Below are 16621 nucleotides of genomic sequence, written 5' to 3'. Positions count from 1 at the left end.
GTGTGAAGACTGAAGAATGACAATGGTGGAATATAATGTGTGTGTGTATATATATATATATGTGTGTGTGTCATATTTAGTGACAGATCTAGAAAATTTTGTGAAAGGGGTAGTTTTTTAATTTGTGGGGGCAAATTTATATAATGGATCTATTTTTGTAATTTCAGTTGGGTCATCTTCATAAATTTTCAAAAAATTGTCATCTTCATAAATTTTCAAAAAATTGAAGTATAAAATGCAAAAAATAATAATAATAATAATAATAAAAATAAATAAAAATCTAGTAGGGCGGATTGTAATTTTAATGGGAGCATCTTCATATATTCTACAAAATTTGAATTATAAAATATTTAAAAAAAAAAAAAAAAATTCAGTGGAGGTGAATTGTAATTTTAATGGGGGCATCCTCATGAATTTTAAAAAATTTAAAGTATAAAATGGGGCTGATGCCCAGGTCCTATTGTGACTATGTATCTGATCATTTTACATGGAGGTAAATATGTATAGCAATTTAAAATGTTTAGAGGCGGTGATATTGTAATCTCATTCTTTTGTGAAATTTGAATTGGTTGATAGTTTTTACCATAAGTTAAAGATTCACTTATTTATCATCTTATAGTAGTTTGTTGTAAGCTCATTTGGAAGAAAGAAGATTCACCCATAGCCCAAGGTAAAGATTCACTTATTTATCATCATATAATAGTCTGTTGTAACGGGCCGCTTATCCCTACATATTCATCCATTAATACCTATGGCACTTCCCATTTGAATTCGATGTGAGATAAATTTCTTTTTGTAACATTTTCTCTCTCCCAAATTCACGCAACACCCTCCTTACGATTGGATCACCCTGCTTATCCGGGATGAAAATCCAGACGCTTTCCGGGTGTTTGGCTAGACACCGAATTAAGGATTGGATTTGACTGTGATACCAACTATAACAGATAGACGCTTGTCCATTTACCTAAAAACTCAAACTGTTTGGTAATGTTACATATATATATATATATATATATATATATATATATACCCATTAATGCCCATATTTGCCATCATCTTGTCGCGGTCGCCATCGTCAGCACTTCATCAATCATGTTCGCCCATAGCCAAAGGTGAAGATAATCTTGTTTATCATCATAGTAGTCTGTCTGCCATCGTCTCGTACGTTACCGTCACCATCTTCACTTCACTAATCATCTTCACTCATAACTGATCGAAGGTAAAGATCCGCTTGTCTATCATCATCTAGTATCCTGTCAGTCATCGTCTCGTCACCAGCGCTATCTTCACTTCACCGACCATCTTACCCATATTCAAAGATAAATATCAACCTGTTCACCATTATCTACTAGCCCGTCTGCTATCTTCTCGTCATCATCGCCATCTTCACTTCACCCATAATTAAAAGTAAAGATCCACCTGTCCACCATCATCTAGTGGCCGGTCTACCATCGTCTCGTCATCCATGTCATCTTCACCAATAGCCGAAGGTAAAGATCCGTTTGGCTTCCATCATCTTGTAGCCCATCTGCCATCGTCTCCTCACCATCGTCATTTTCACTAATCAACTTCACCCTATAGCTGAAAGTGATTTATTAAAAAGATTTATTGACGAATATTACATTGACCACATTTATTAATAGGCTTAATAGCCCATCACGTTTCTTGTTACGTTAAAGGTTAAATCAGTCTGAAAATCTGAATTGTACATTAATACGTGTATTTTATTTTTATAATTTTGTTTATTATTATACAATGCACCAGAGTCATTTTAAGCGCGCACACATATTTACGTATTTTTTAAATTTATTTATATCCCTCCTCAATGTCGGACACCGCACCGCACAGACATCCCATCTCTATTCTCGTCTCAATCTCCCGACTTTCTTCTGTGTTCTTAATTACAACATCCCGCCGGCCGTTCCAACATCAACAGTTTTTGCGCATCGTCATATTTTCAGGTTAGTTTCCTATCTCCTTTCTCTCTGTGTTTTCGTCAATCTTCACTCAATTTCTCTGCTATTGTTTTGTTTAGCACTGATATATATATATATATATATATATATATATATATATATATATAATGAATGTATTATCCAATAGGGTTTAACAGCGCATGCATAAATTCTGTCAATTCTATTGCTTGTGGAATTTGTATTTGTTATTCACACAGGCCCAGCTCTATATGGAGCTTAAAATGGCAAACCATCAATCAAATTGAATTGTTACAAACAGTTCTTGTGCTGTTCGGATTGGTTTGGTTAGTTTGGTGCGGATGGAACCGCTGGTACTATATTGGTTCCAATTTTCCCAACAATTTAATCTGAACTTTGTGCATGCTATATATGTTGGGATTTATATGCCCTGGCATAGCAAATTCCTATCTGGATTATAGTGACATATGTTCCTGACATATCTGAAATATTTATGATTTATATAATTGGTGAATTCAATGTATTATGTTTCGATTCACTATGAAATTGATAGTGTCCATGTAATTACAAGAAATATTTATATATATGTATGTGATGGCAATCAATGCATGATATATAAATAGTAATTATAAATTGTTCATAGTCGGTAATTATGGATGGACTCATAATTAATTAAGACTTGAACTGGATCCGCGTTAGGTTGAGATATATTGCGAGAGCCGTCGTATGCAATTACTCCCTATCACCGTCATGGCATTTGACTCTTAAGCATGAGAAAAGTATAGACTCTTTTATTAATTAATAATTACTTTGATTTGTTCGGTGGATTCTTCGGGATCCTTAGACCGACACTTTGGGTAGTTATGTAATTAATAGTTAGAGGGTTATATTTTCAATATTTGCATCATTGCTACTTGTATTTATTTTGTATTGATTATGGTTGATCACAAAGTAAATTCGAAGGCCTTCGTGTGTTTTTAGACAAAATGATTTATTATATATTTATTTATTTAAATTATTATTTTTGTCAAACAAATGTTTTATTGTGATCGAGCCAGAAATAATCAGAGGTACCAAAATAGATATATTAATTAAGTAGTCGGATTGATGGCTTTATTTATCCGATAACTAATTATGCATAGAGGGGTCAAAGTGCAATATTGACTTAGAGGTTATTTATTATTTAATTGGAGTTCAATTAATTTCTTTTAGTGGAGTAGAAATTAATTTATGAATTAATTGAATTGGGTCCATGGACCAGGCCAATTATTAATTCATTGCAGCCAATAAAATAATAGGCCCAATGGATTCTCACTCATAGCCCAACTTGATATTGGAATCATATTAGATTTGAGACATATAAATTAGATATGGAGAAGGATTTGTTGTTTCCTTTTCTTTATTTTTATGTTGCCTATAAATATACATGGTCTATGTATATTTTAGGTGTGATTTTTATGAGAAGGAAAAAAGAATAAATTTTCTCTCTCTAGAAAATTAGGGTTTATGGTCTCATCTAATAGAGGCTCCCACAAGCCTAGTTTTCCAAGGTAATTCATGGAGGCTTATGAGTGATTCCTAAAGGCAAAATAATTACCAAGAAGATGGAGATCCAAGGAGAAGGCATCTTGCTAAGGGATCTACAATAAGTGAGAACATTCACTTTAGAGGAAAGTTTAAAGGTTTACTCAGACCTTTGATGTAAGTATTCAATCCATTAATTGAATGATACATCATATTTTTATTTTTGCATAAAACTTGTCTCTATGTGATGAATCAAGATCTATGAATCAAAATCCCTCGAAAAGTTTTTAAAACTTACACGTTTCCCAACAGTGGTATCAGAGCATGGTTTGATTCATTACTAGAGATCATGATTTTATGAAAATCATCATTCATGGATCCAAAATTATATGCATATAGTTATTTATGAATGTATGTCGATGTATGAATTAATATATTGATATATATTGATACATGATGATGTATGTATAATTGTTAATGGATGATGATATGTGTTTGGGCCATGGATGAAGCTTATAGGTTTATTAAATGTAATTTTATCTTTGGATAAATGTAATTAAGGTTTTGAATTAGCCGTTTGAAAGTTCAATGATGTAATTTAATTTTTTCCCTTGTATTTCAAATTGTAAATTTATTTAAAGCCATGTAATCTTCATCAAATGATATTATGAAGTTTCAAGAAGGTCCAAAAGGGTTAAATTAGGCTTCAGGAATTTTCTGGAATTTTTTCGGAATTTTTCTGGAATTTTTCGGGCTTAATTTAGTTTTCTGGAATTTTTAAAATTATTTTCTGTAATTTTCGGCGCTTTTCCGGCGACCGGAGAGTTGCCGGCGGAAGTGCGGTGCTGGAAAGTAGACAGTTGATCAGGTGCGGCGCGGTCTGCATGCGCGCGCCCCAGCATCCGTTGGATCAAATCTCAGGAGGTTGATTGATCCAGTACTTCGCAGCCAAGGGTGCGCCCCATGTGCACTCAATCCAGAAGCAAGTGAGCTTCACGCGCCGAGGAAGCTGCGTCAGCAAGCGCGTCACAGCGCGTGAAACGCGCTGCTCACTCCCACACGCGCGTGGAGGCGCGTGACACGAGCCACCTACTCCCTCCAGCGCGTGCAAGCGCGTGGGAGTGCGTGGCACGCGCTGGGAACCTTCGCAGGCGCATTCTGGCGCGTTTGATGGTGCGTAAGGGTATCTAGGACCATCCGATGGCACATAGGGTCGTGCTACGACTCCCTACGGGTGGTTACAAGCTGTTGATGGACGCCTGCACAGCAAGAATAGTATTTAAATGTTAAAAGCTGATTCCATTGGCCATTTAAATTGCTTTATCTGTCATTTATTGTTGTATGTGATGCATGAAATAATTAATTGCTAATTATTATTGTTCATGCATTGGATCCATGATATTTATTTAAATGGCTTGATTTATATTAATTAAATTATGAAAATTAATTGGATTAGATTACTAATTAATTTGAGGGCACTTATTGGGAAACGAAAAATTGTTTTTGTAAATTATTTTTAAAGTGTGCTTCAAATTAAATATTAGTGAATCGTTTAAAGTCCAAATATTTTCTAAATTTAATTGGATTAAAATCAAGACGTTTTGCATGCATTATATCATGTGAATAAATAAATTCAAAACCCTAATTATGAATGATTAAAAATTGAGTGGGAGCGGGGATTTTTATACATTGCCCCATGGCCTTTGTTATTAACACCATTGTAATTAGATCTTCAAAAATAAGGCCCCACGCATGATTTGAAGAGTCTTAATATTACAAGAATGGTTATCTCATAAAAATAATAATATTAAATGTTCATTGTAATTATATCTTTAAAAATAAGGCCCTACGCATGATTTAAAGAGTCTAGATTATAGTGACAAGATATTTAATATTTTATTTTTCATTAGAGCATTAATAATGTTATACACTCAATCTAAAATCAATAGTGTTAGCTCCCCAACGGAGTGGTCTACACTAGGTGATTTTAGAAAGGCTAAACATAATCGGGAATCATTTCATATAGATAGACAAGGCATTGTCTTCAGAGATATGGAGATGATGGGATTTGTCCGTCAATAGCAATAATGAACTTCGCCTACCGAATAAGTTATTGGTGTATTGGTTATCCGATTTTTCATGCAGTGGTTAAGGGACCCACATATTATTATTTTAATGGAAGTGCTCACCTAATAGTAGATGAATCTCAACAATAGTAATAATGAACTCCTCCAACAGGATAAGTTATTGACATATTGATTGGTTGATTTATTTTGCTACAGAGTTGAGGGACCCGCATTAATTAAAAGGGATTGTTCACCAATAATGATAATGATCTCTTGTTCAATTGAGATTTATTATATTATGTGGTTAACAAACTCATTTTAATTTTAAATATGCATGACAGTATTAATAATTCACCTTGCATATTGTATGAATGCATTTATATTCAGATGAATTATGTTTAATCCATTTTATCTGCTTGCTTACATATTCTTTGATATTGGACCTTATTTATAATGACTGGAAAATGAACTTAGATATTTTTTTCACAACGTAAGGGTACAAGATGTGTTTATTACTCCTATACCTATCTCTTTTACTTTGAAATACCAAATTTGACATTAATGCTTTTAATAAATTAGATAAGGCAAATGATATGACTTGGTGCAATATTCTAGAGTTTAGCTCGAATATACTCCAAAGCTAACATTTGTATTATTTTATTTTCTTCAAAGCATCTATTAAATGTCAATGAAATATTTTGGTGAGATTAGATAGAGCATATGCCTAAGTACTGTGTCAAATTTAAATACCATCAAGATAGCCTCATGAACTCCAGTTTGAAATCAAATTTTGGAAAATGATTGTTTATTATTTAAAATTAGCTGGAGATCAATAGGGCTGACTTGGGTGGTAAGTTTCAAGTTGACATGATTATTGCCTTGTTACCAAACTCATTCGACTCTGTTAGAGTGAACTAAATAAGGAATCAGTTTGAGTTCACACTCGCTGATATTCTTATAGAATTGGTAACAGATGAAGGGATAATAAAGAGTATGGGCGTTCCTATCAATCTAACCTAGTCTATACCATCTTCTTCTAGGCCCAAGTGGACGGGCAAAGCAAAGAAGAAGGATGATAATAGGACTAGGCTAGCACAAAACATAGGTATCTAAAAGGTTAAAGGGAATAAGGCAGTGTATGTTGAGGGCGAATGAAACTGTTTCTTTTGCCGTTAACTAAGACACTAAAGGACAAACTGTCTAAGCAATGACGTGGCATAGGAAAATATATATTTAATCATTGAGCCATGTTATGTGGTTGTATCTATTAATTTCTGATGAATAGATTCTGGAGCCACTAAACATGTTTGCAATTTATTGTAAGGATTTCAGGAATCCAGAAGCCTTGATGATATGGGTATATATTTATCTTTTGACCTGATGCCAAGGTTGTAGCTAAGTCAGTGGGAGTATTACATCTGAAAATAGAGAGTATGAGGATATTAGTATTAGAGAACTATTTTTATGCACAGAAGTTAGACGCTATCTTATTCTTGTTTCACTTGTGGTTTATAAAAACTGTGTTGCTATTTTGTAAAACTGGTTTTATAAAATTGAATAGATATGCGATTACTTCTGGTGTGTTGAAAGATGGTTAATATACTATAATCACAAACTCTTAAAGATTTGCAGGATGCAGAAACTAATGTTGCATCTTCTAGATTGAATGTTAAGAGAAAATTTGTTATTCCTGACTCATTGTATTTTTAATGTCTATTTTTGGGTTGTTATCAATCAAAATAAGATTCAAAGATTGGTCAAAGAATGTTAATTACCTAGTAAGGCAGGGGAGCCTAAACCAAACTTGTGAACCCTGTTTTGAAGGATAGATAACTCTTATGGCTTAATCAGCCAGATGAAATAGACATAAAGGACAATTGGAGTCGGTACACACTGACACGTGTGGTCTTATGAACATCCAAGCAATATTACTCACGTTTTGGATAAGTTTATCTGATGCAACACAAGTCTTAAACTCTTGGTATTTTCTGAGAAGGTTAAGACTGATGTGGAACACATATTAGGTAAACTTGCCAAGACACTTCGATCTGATCGAGGATATGAGTATTTCTTGGGATAGTGCAAAGACTATATGGTCAATGAGGGTATGATGTACCAGTTTTCCGCAATTGACGCTAAATGTATTTAGGTGTCAAATAGGAATAACAGAATTCCACTTAACGTGGGTAGATCTATGATCAGCTATGCTACATTATCTCTTTCATTTAAGAGTTTAGCGTTAATGACATCGATGCGCATTATGAACTGCATTCCATCTTAGTCTGTCTCAAGGATACCGTTGAGCTGTGTTTTTGACTAAATATTAGTTTGAATCATATGTACATATGGGGTAGTCTTGCACATGTGCGCTTGATATGGACAAGTAAGTTGGAAGCAGATCATAGGCATGCTAGATTTGATAGCTACTCTAAATGTCACTAGGATGGATTATTTTATGATCTCAAAGATAAAAGTTAATTGTTTTGACTCACTGTTTATCTATAGGAGAATCATATTATGAATCACATACTTAGTAGCATAATGTTAGAGAATTTGGTATGAGTACCAGATGTACCACATGTGAACACACTTATTATAGAGATTGAGAATAATATATGAATTGCCTATTGATGCGTTAGCATCATCTATTACACAGATTCGTGCATCGGTACATTGATGTAGTGGGAGGATTATCATCCAATTCGACAGAATCATGTTTTTAGGTGAGACCATTATGGACATCCCTGTTAAACATGAGTTGGACCCAGTAAGCTACACGGAAGCGTGAACCGATGTGGATACAGATCGTTTTGGTGAGTTACTATGAAATCAGAGTTGGAATCTATGTATTCTAATAAATTCTGGGATCTTGTAGAACTTTCTAGTAGGGTGATTCCTATGGAAGGCAAGTTAATCTACAAAAAGATACCAGAAGATTTCTTAGTGAATAAATCATGAGTGTACAAGGGAATGTCATTATTTTTCTTAATTCTATATATTGATGACATCCTACTCATTTAGAATGATGTGGAAGTTGTGTCATCAATAAAAAGGTAGTTGTTCAATTACTTTTAAATGAAGGACTTTTAAGATGTAAGCTATATTCCTAGGATCAAGCTTTTGCAAGATCAGGTTAAAAGGAAAATAGGCTTATCTTAATAATCCTACATTGATAAAGTTTTGACCAGGTTTGGTATGCATAACTCAAAGAATGAGTTCTTGCTTTATTGATATGGATGGCTCTCTCTAGTAAGTAGTTTTTCAAGACTATCAAAGGAGATTGAGCAAATGAGACTGGAACAATATGTTTCGGCATATGAGAGTCTCATATATGCCATGGTCTATACCAAACAGGGCATCCGCTACATAGTAGGGATAGTCAGTAGAGATCAGTCCAATACTGGACTTGACAACTGGTCTATTGTGAAAAATATCATTAAGTACCTAAGGAGAACCAATGATATCATATTCATTTATGGATGTGATGATATGGTCCTAGTCAGGTATGCTAGTTCTGATTTTCAATCAGAAGTAGATACTATGAGGTTCATGACTTAGTGTAAGTTCACTTAATGGAAGGGAGATCAGTTGGTAGATTGTTAAGCAGATTTCAATTGCTGACTTAAACCTGTAGGTGGAATATATTGCAGCCTTAAAGGCGGCAAAGGAAGCCTATTAGTTTGATCTCACTGATTTAGAGGTTGTGGAGTATACTAGCCTGCCTATTGAGCTATGTTGTGACAATAGTGCAGAAGTAGTCCAAACCAATGACCCAAGGTTCCATAGAGGAACAAGATACACTGAGAGGAAGTATCATGTTCGACATGATATTGTCCGACAAGAAAATGCACTTGTAGTTAGAACATTGCATTGGAACACAACTTTGTTGATCCATTGTCGAAGGTGTCATTGATCAATAATTTTGATCATCATCTGGATAACATTGGAGTTAGGTGCAATTTGAATTGGCTATGAGGGCAAGTGGGAGCTGTTGGGATTTATATGCCCTGGCATAGCAAATTCCTATCTGGATTATAGTGACATATGTTCCTGACATATCTGAAATATTTATGATTTATATAATTGGTGAATTCAATGTATTATGTTTCGATTCACTATGAAATTGATAGTGTCCATGTAATTACAAGAAATATTTATATATATGTATGTGATGGCAATCAATGCATGATATATAAATAGTAATTATAAATTGTTCATAGTCGGTAATTATGGATGGACTCATAATTAATTAAGACTTGAACTGGATCCGCGTTAGGTTGAGATATATTGCGAGAGCCGTCGTATGCAATTACTCCCTATCACCGTCATGGCATTTGACTCTTAAGCATGAGAAAAGTATAGACTCTTTTATTAATTAATAATTACTTTGATTTGTTCGGTGGATTCTTCGGGATCCTTAGACCGACACTTTGGGTAGTTATGTAATTAATAGTTAGAGGGTTATATTTTCAATATTTGCATCATTGCTACTTGTATTTATTTTGTATTGATTATGGTTGATCACAAAGTAAATTCGAAGGCCTTCGTGTGTTTTTAGACAAAATGATTTATTATATATTTATTTATTTAAATTATTATTTTTGTCAAACAAATGTTTTATTGTGATCGAGCCAGAAATAATCAGAGGTACCAAAATAGATATATTAATTAAGTAGTCGGATTGATGGCTTTATTTATCCGATAACTAATTATGCATAGAGGGGTCAAAGTGCAATATTGACTTAGAGGTTATTTATTATTTAATTGGAGTTCAATTAATTTCTTTTAGTGGAGTAGAAATTAATTTATGAATTAATTGAATTGGGTCCATGGACCAGGCCAATTATTAATTCATTGCAGCCAATAAAATAATAGGCCCAATGGATTCTCACTCATAGCCCAACTTGATATTGGAATCATATTAGATTTGAGACATATAAATTAGATATGGAGAAGGATTTGTTGTTTCCTTTTCTTTATTTTTATGTTGCCTATAAATATACATGGTCTATGTATATTTTAGGTGTGATTTTTATGAGAAGGAAAAAAGAATAAATTTTCTCTCTCTAGAAAATTAGGGTTTATGGTCTCATCTAATAGAGGCTCCCACAAGCCTAGTTTTCCAAGGTAATTCATGGAGGCTTATGAGTGATTCCTAAAGGCAAAATAATTACCAAGAAGATGGAGATCCAAGGAGAAGGCATCTTGCTAAGGGATCTACAATAAGTGAGAACATTCACTTTAGAGGAAAGTTTAAAGGTTTACTCAGACCTTTGATGTAAGTATTCAATCCATTAATTGAATGATACATCATATTTTTATTTTTGCATAAAACTTGTCTCTATGTGATGAATCAAGATCTATGAATCAAAATCCCTCGAAAAGTTTTTAAAACTTACACGTTTCCCAACAATATAATCATATAATCTGCTAACCACATTTGGGGTTTTCTTGTTCATTCGTGGACCTGTAAATCCTAAGGTTTTCTAGACAGTGGGAAAGGATTAGACTGGTAATTCCTTATTTACGATAAAAAAAAATAATAATTAGGGTTTTGTTTGTTCATTAATTCTTTTCTTTGAGCAGTCCATTGGAAGAAAATGTTGCAGTTTCTACCTCAAGATGTTTTGATTGATATCCTTGCTAGACTACCGGTCAAGTGCCTTGTGCAATGCACCACAATCTGCAAATCATGGTATTCTCTCGTCACAAACCCTACTTTCACCACCACACACCTCAATTGATCAGCTGCAACGAACAAGGATGACAAACTTTTTCTAGTTCGAAGATGCACTAGTGATCAAATTGACGAGCATTACTCACTGCATTATAACAATATAATGTTTGATGAATATGCAAAGCTCCGGTTTCCACTGAAGAGCTCTGTAAACTTTTATTTTAGGATAATCAGTAGCTGTAATGGTTATATGCATCTCCGACGATCAATTTGTTATTACCGATGACTTCTATCTATGGAACCCATCGATTCAGAAGCTGATGACCCTCTCACCAGTTCATGTCTTATTTCAGTCGCAAGGTCCATGTATGCCAAGGTTGTTAAAATCGGGATTCTAGGCAGAATCGTTTTGGGCTCCGTAGAATCGGAATCGTAGAATCGGATCGTGAATCGTAAGATTTTACCAAATTGTGAAAAACAATTGAAACTAACTTTTTAAACAATAAGATCTGTAAAATATAACAAAAATGTAATACCCCGATAATTTTAAAAGATTTATTAATTAGGATTAATTATTTTATTTTATTTTTCAATGATTTATTTTATTTTATTGAGTGCTAGATTAATTATCTTATTTTAATTAAGTTATATTTCGTGATTATGTATGATGATTGATTGTTTGTGTGGTTGATTATTGATTGAATTATTGGTGTGTTGATTTTATTAGTATTATATGACTTAGTTGTAAATTCTTGTTTGTTTATGTGCTTCATGTAATTAGTTATTTTAATTTCGGTATTTAATTAATTATCTTATTTATTTAAATTAATTGGATTGGGCTTAAGGAAAGTTGGACCAAAAGATGTGGTCTTGGGCTTGTATGAAACCTTATTGGGTTAATTAATGAAGGTCCGTGGTTATTTAATTATTTAAATGATCACTTTTGTATCAATTATATATATATATATATATATATATATATATATATAATTATATATAAATATAATTAATTAATAATTGTTATGGAAAGATATATATATAGATATATATTTATTGATATTTATAAGTATATATGATTTAATTAACTAATGAGTTAATTATGGAAGGAATATATATTTATATATATATATGTTTATAGATATAAATTATTTAAAGATTATTATTTTAATTCATAATACTAGTTGGAATATGATTTGGAATTTAAGGTGTATAAAAATACACATAAGGCTTTAGGGTTAAAGGTTTTACACATTAGAAAAATAAAACAGGCAGAGAGAGAGGAAGAAGAAGGGCTGACAAGGAGGAGGTTGGATCTGAAAAGGAGGACGTCGGAATTGGAAGAGATAATTAAAGCTTAAAGCGTCGGTTTCGTTTCGAAACCTTCAGGCGAGTTTTCTCTAACTTTCCTCTTAGAACTCATAAGGATTTCACCTTGAGTATCAAGACTTTAATTAAATTTATTTGTTTAAAAATTATGGTTAGATCGGAATAATTAAAAAGTATAAACTATTATATTTGATTTTTAGATTATTGGATTTTAATTGATATATATAGGTGTTATGTATATTTTAAAATCAATCTATAGGTGGATTTGTGACCCAAGAGAGTTAATTATGGTTTCTTTATTTTCTAGAATTGTTCTGTAATTTTCTGGAATTTTTCTGATATTTTTAGGAATTTATTAGGATTTATTTTCATATTATTTGTTAGGATATATATATATATATATATATACTAGGTAACTGGCGCATGTGGAGCGGCGGCACAATAAAGAATTGATCCAGTGCGGCGCGGTGTAGGATAATAGGGTGTATACGCCAATTAGGGCCATTTGATTAATTAAACTTATGTGAATTGATATGGTGCATCGCGGCCCATAAAACTTTGGTGCGCATGTGTATCTGGACCATAGAAGTGGTCTGGTCAACTATGGGATTATTTGGTGTATTGCAGACCATTAGAAGATGGTGCACTCGCTGATCTGGACCTTAGATCTATTATAGTTAATAGAAAATAATCTAGTGTGAGCGTGTTCATTTGCGCACTCATTTATGACCATTGGATGCGGTATAAAGGAAGTGATGGATTCAGTGTGGTGAGCTCACAGTAGCTGAAAGAGCTTAGCCAATACCAGCACACAAGGAGGCTTGAATCCAGCGCGTGCAAGTGCATAGTAAGCACGTGGGCGCGCGTGGGAAACTATGTTGGCCTAATTCGACACTAGAAATTAAAACGGTCATAACTTAGTCATTTTAAATCGAAATTGGGTCATTCTTGAGCTCAAATTCAAGGATTTTTCGTCTTCTTTCCAATGGTACTAATTTCATTATCAGATTCCCATCCTACTAGGAGATATTTATGTTTTAGTGAGAAAGTGTCGGAAAACTATTTAAACCAATATGGAGTATTTAAAGGAAACTATTTCTGACATATTTAGTTGCACTAATTTGTGTAAATATAATAAATTAATAATTTGTTATGGAAGGAAGTGTATATATATATATATATATATATATATATATATAATTATTTATATATGTGTATATATAATTTAATTTGTCTATGAGTTGTATGGAAGGATGAATATATATATATGTATGTATGTATGTATATTGATTTTAAATAATCAAGGATTATTAAAGAAGGTGTTAAACACATAAATACATTAAATAACATATGTGTAGGTATATATATATATAAATCATTTAAGATGATTAATATTATCATTCTTATTTGGCATATCTTAATAGGCTGGTTGTTAAATTAATGATATGCGTATAATATGCATGTGATGGCTATGTATGATTTAGCGTACTGTTAATTTTAAAGTTAATTCATGGTTAAAGTGTGGGCATGGATGAATTGTCAAATGATTAAATATATTACCTAAATATTTGTATGAATAGAATACATATATGGAAAGTATGGATGAATTGCTAATTAAATGTATGAATAAATATACCTGTAGAGGCATGGTTGAATTGCCAATGTATAAATATACATACACGGAGGCATGGTTGAATTGCCAATGTATAAATAAATATACTTATGGAGGCATGGTTGAATTGCCAATATATAAATAAAAATATTTACAATGGCATGGTTGATTTGCCAAAGCATAATTATGTTGTTATGTGTTAGATGATTAAAATATCATCTATGGTTGTTGTATGTATGGATTGGATTAGGGTTAGATATTCTTAAATGAGAATAGTTTAGTACTTACTGGTTAGTGTATTATTTTCCATTAATAAAATAATATTGGGGAAGACGTGGATGATTTGTCAAAACTTGGATTTTGGATATGTGATTTAAACAATTAAAATCATTATCGGGTTGAGATTAAATAGAGTATTTCTTTTATTATAATTTGTTGTTTAAATGATTAGACAACTGACTAGGATGGGATTAAGGTCAAAGGAGTTTTTATAAAATGAAATGGTAGATTGGTCTAGGTATGAATATTATTTTAATAATTATTTAATAGGTATGGAAATTTAATAAACCTATTAATGGATGTGATTAGTATAGTATATATAATTATATATAGACATGTATATCGTGCTTTATTAAAATTAAAACTTTATTAGGTTTGGTTTTGATCAGAAATGATCTGCTTATTGGTTTTCAGAGGCCTGGTAGAGTGAACTTGCTCGTAGGGTTTAACCCACGATTTATTTTTTCAGGTTATTAGAGGTTCCAGTCTCGAGGTTGAGGATCCGCAGCTGGGAGACTGTCATTCGTCTATTCATCTTGTGTACTTTTAAATAGTATTGGATTATTGGATAATGTTTTAAGGGGTCCTTGAGTTATGGGATTTCCGAATTGTAATTGTTGGAGAATCATTAAGTAATATTTATTTATTAGTTTTCTTCAGCGGTTTATTTATTCTTTATTATTCATCTTTGTATTCTGTGCTTGTTAAATACTTAAATTGTTTTGATATCCCTTGATTTTGTGCGCGGACTTTATCAATCCGTGTTCCAAAATTAGGGGGTATTACAAAAAATGAGGTCAAAACACACAATATTACATATCCATGAATTTACAAATCTCAAATCCTAACAATATTTCAAAGTCCGTATATAAATAAAAGAGAATTTAACTCAAAATAACATGAATTTACAAATCTCAAATCTTAACCCATCCATCTCCAAAGTTAGAAAATAAAATTACATATCAAAAGTAAACCTTTTTTTTTTTTTTTTTTTAACTCTATGCAAATTTTTTTTTTCGAAAACTGAAGAAATAAAAAGACCTTTTTGTCTACCAATCCAAGTGTTACGGTGTATGTGACTTTATTAGTCACAAGTATGAAATTAATCAAGAGTTAGCACAACAAAATATGAACCACGCGTTAACTTGATCTCATTATATTTTCAGTTTAGACTACAAGATTATACATTGGCTGGCATATTCGGCAAGTCTTTTAAGCTTTTAAATTACTTTTAATTTTTAATATATATGATAAGCCTTCAAAAAAAATTAGTCAAATGAAACCAAAATTTGCCTAAACCTGTTAGTCACGAGTATGCATCCTTGAGATATAATTGATCATTTTAATTTTTTATAATTAAACACAAAAATATATTATGAAACATCAACATGCATGGTAAAAATAATTGATATATATACATATATATATTTCTTTTTCTGCCACTAATGAAAAATAATTTATTTTTTATAGAATAAATATTTAACTTTGTATACTACACTTGGGCCAGGCCTCTTTTATTTTGTAGCCCAGAAGAAACCAACCAAAAAATAAAAGAAAGCCCAAAAATAAAGGCCCAAACAACCAATTTCGTAGAATCGGTAGATTCGTGTAGAATCGTACGATTCTACCTCCGATTCTACGATTCTACCCCCGATTCTACCGATTCTACCCCCGATTCTACCGATTGAACGATTCTGCTGCGATTTGACTCGATTTTGAGTTCTGAGTCGTAAAATCGTGCGATTCTACGACTCAGAATCGCGATTTTGACAACCATGATTTATGCAAATCACTAGGTTCGGCTTCAATGCATTGACGAATGACTATAAAGTCATCAGGATTGTGTATTTAAAATCTGTGGAAATTCCACCCGAGGTCCATATTTTCACTCTGAACACCTACACTTGGTGAAACATTAGTCATTTAAGTCTTCCATATATCATCGAGGATGGAGCTCCCCCAGGCTTATCTGAATGGGGCTGCACATTGGATTGCATCGGATAGGAGGGGGGACCTTCATTATCGCTTGATTGTGTCATTCCACATGGGTAATGAGGTATTTCGTGAGATTATGCTGCCTGGTTGCATGGTTGTTGTTAAGTCTTATCCACTAAATCTTCATGTTGCTAAGTTTCAAGAATCACTTTTCTGTAATCGAGACACGGTTGAGTGGTAGTTGGATTAATGACGACTATTATTGTGT

The sequence above is a fragment of the Cornus florida genome, unplaced genomic scaffold (genome assembly GCF_030987335.1).
Source record: "Cornus florida cultivar Cherokee Brave unplaced genomic scaffold, ASM3098733v1 CherokeeBrave_3.0.0_Hap2_Chr05, whole genome shotgun sequence".
NCBI lineage: Eukaryota > Viridiplantae > Streptophyta > Magnoliopsida > Cornales > Cornaceae > Cornus > Cornus florida.
Note: the sequence above shows the minus strand (reverse complement) of the source record.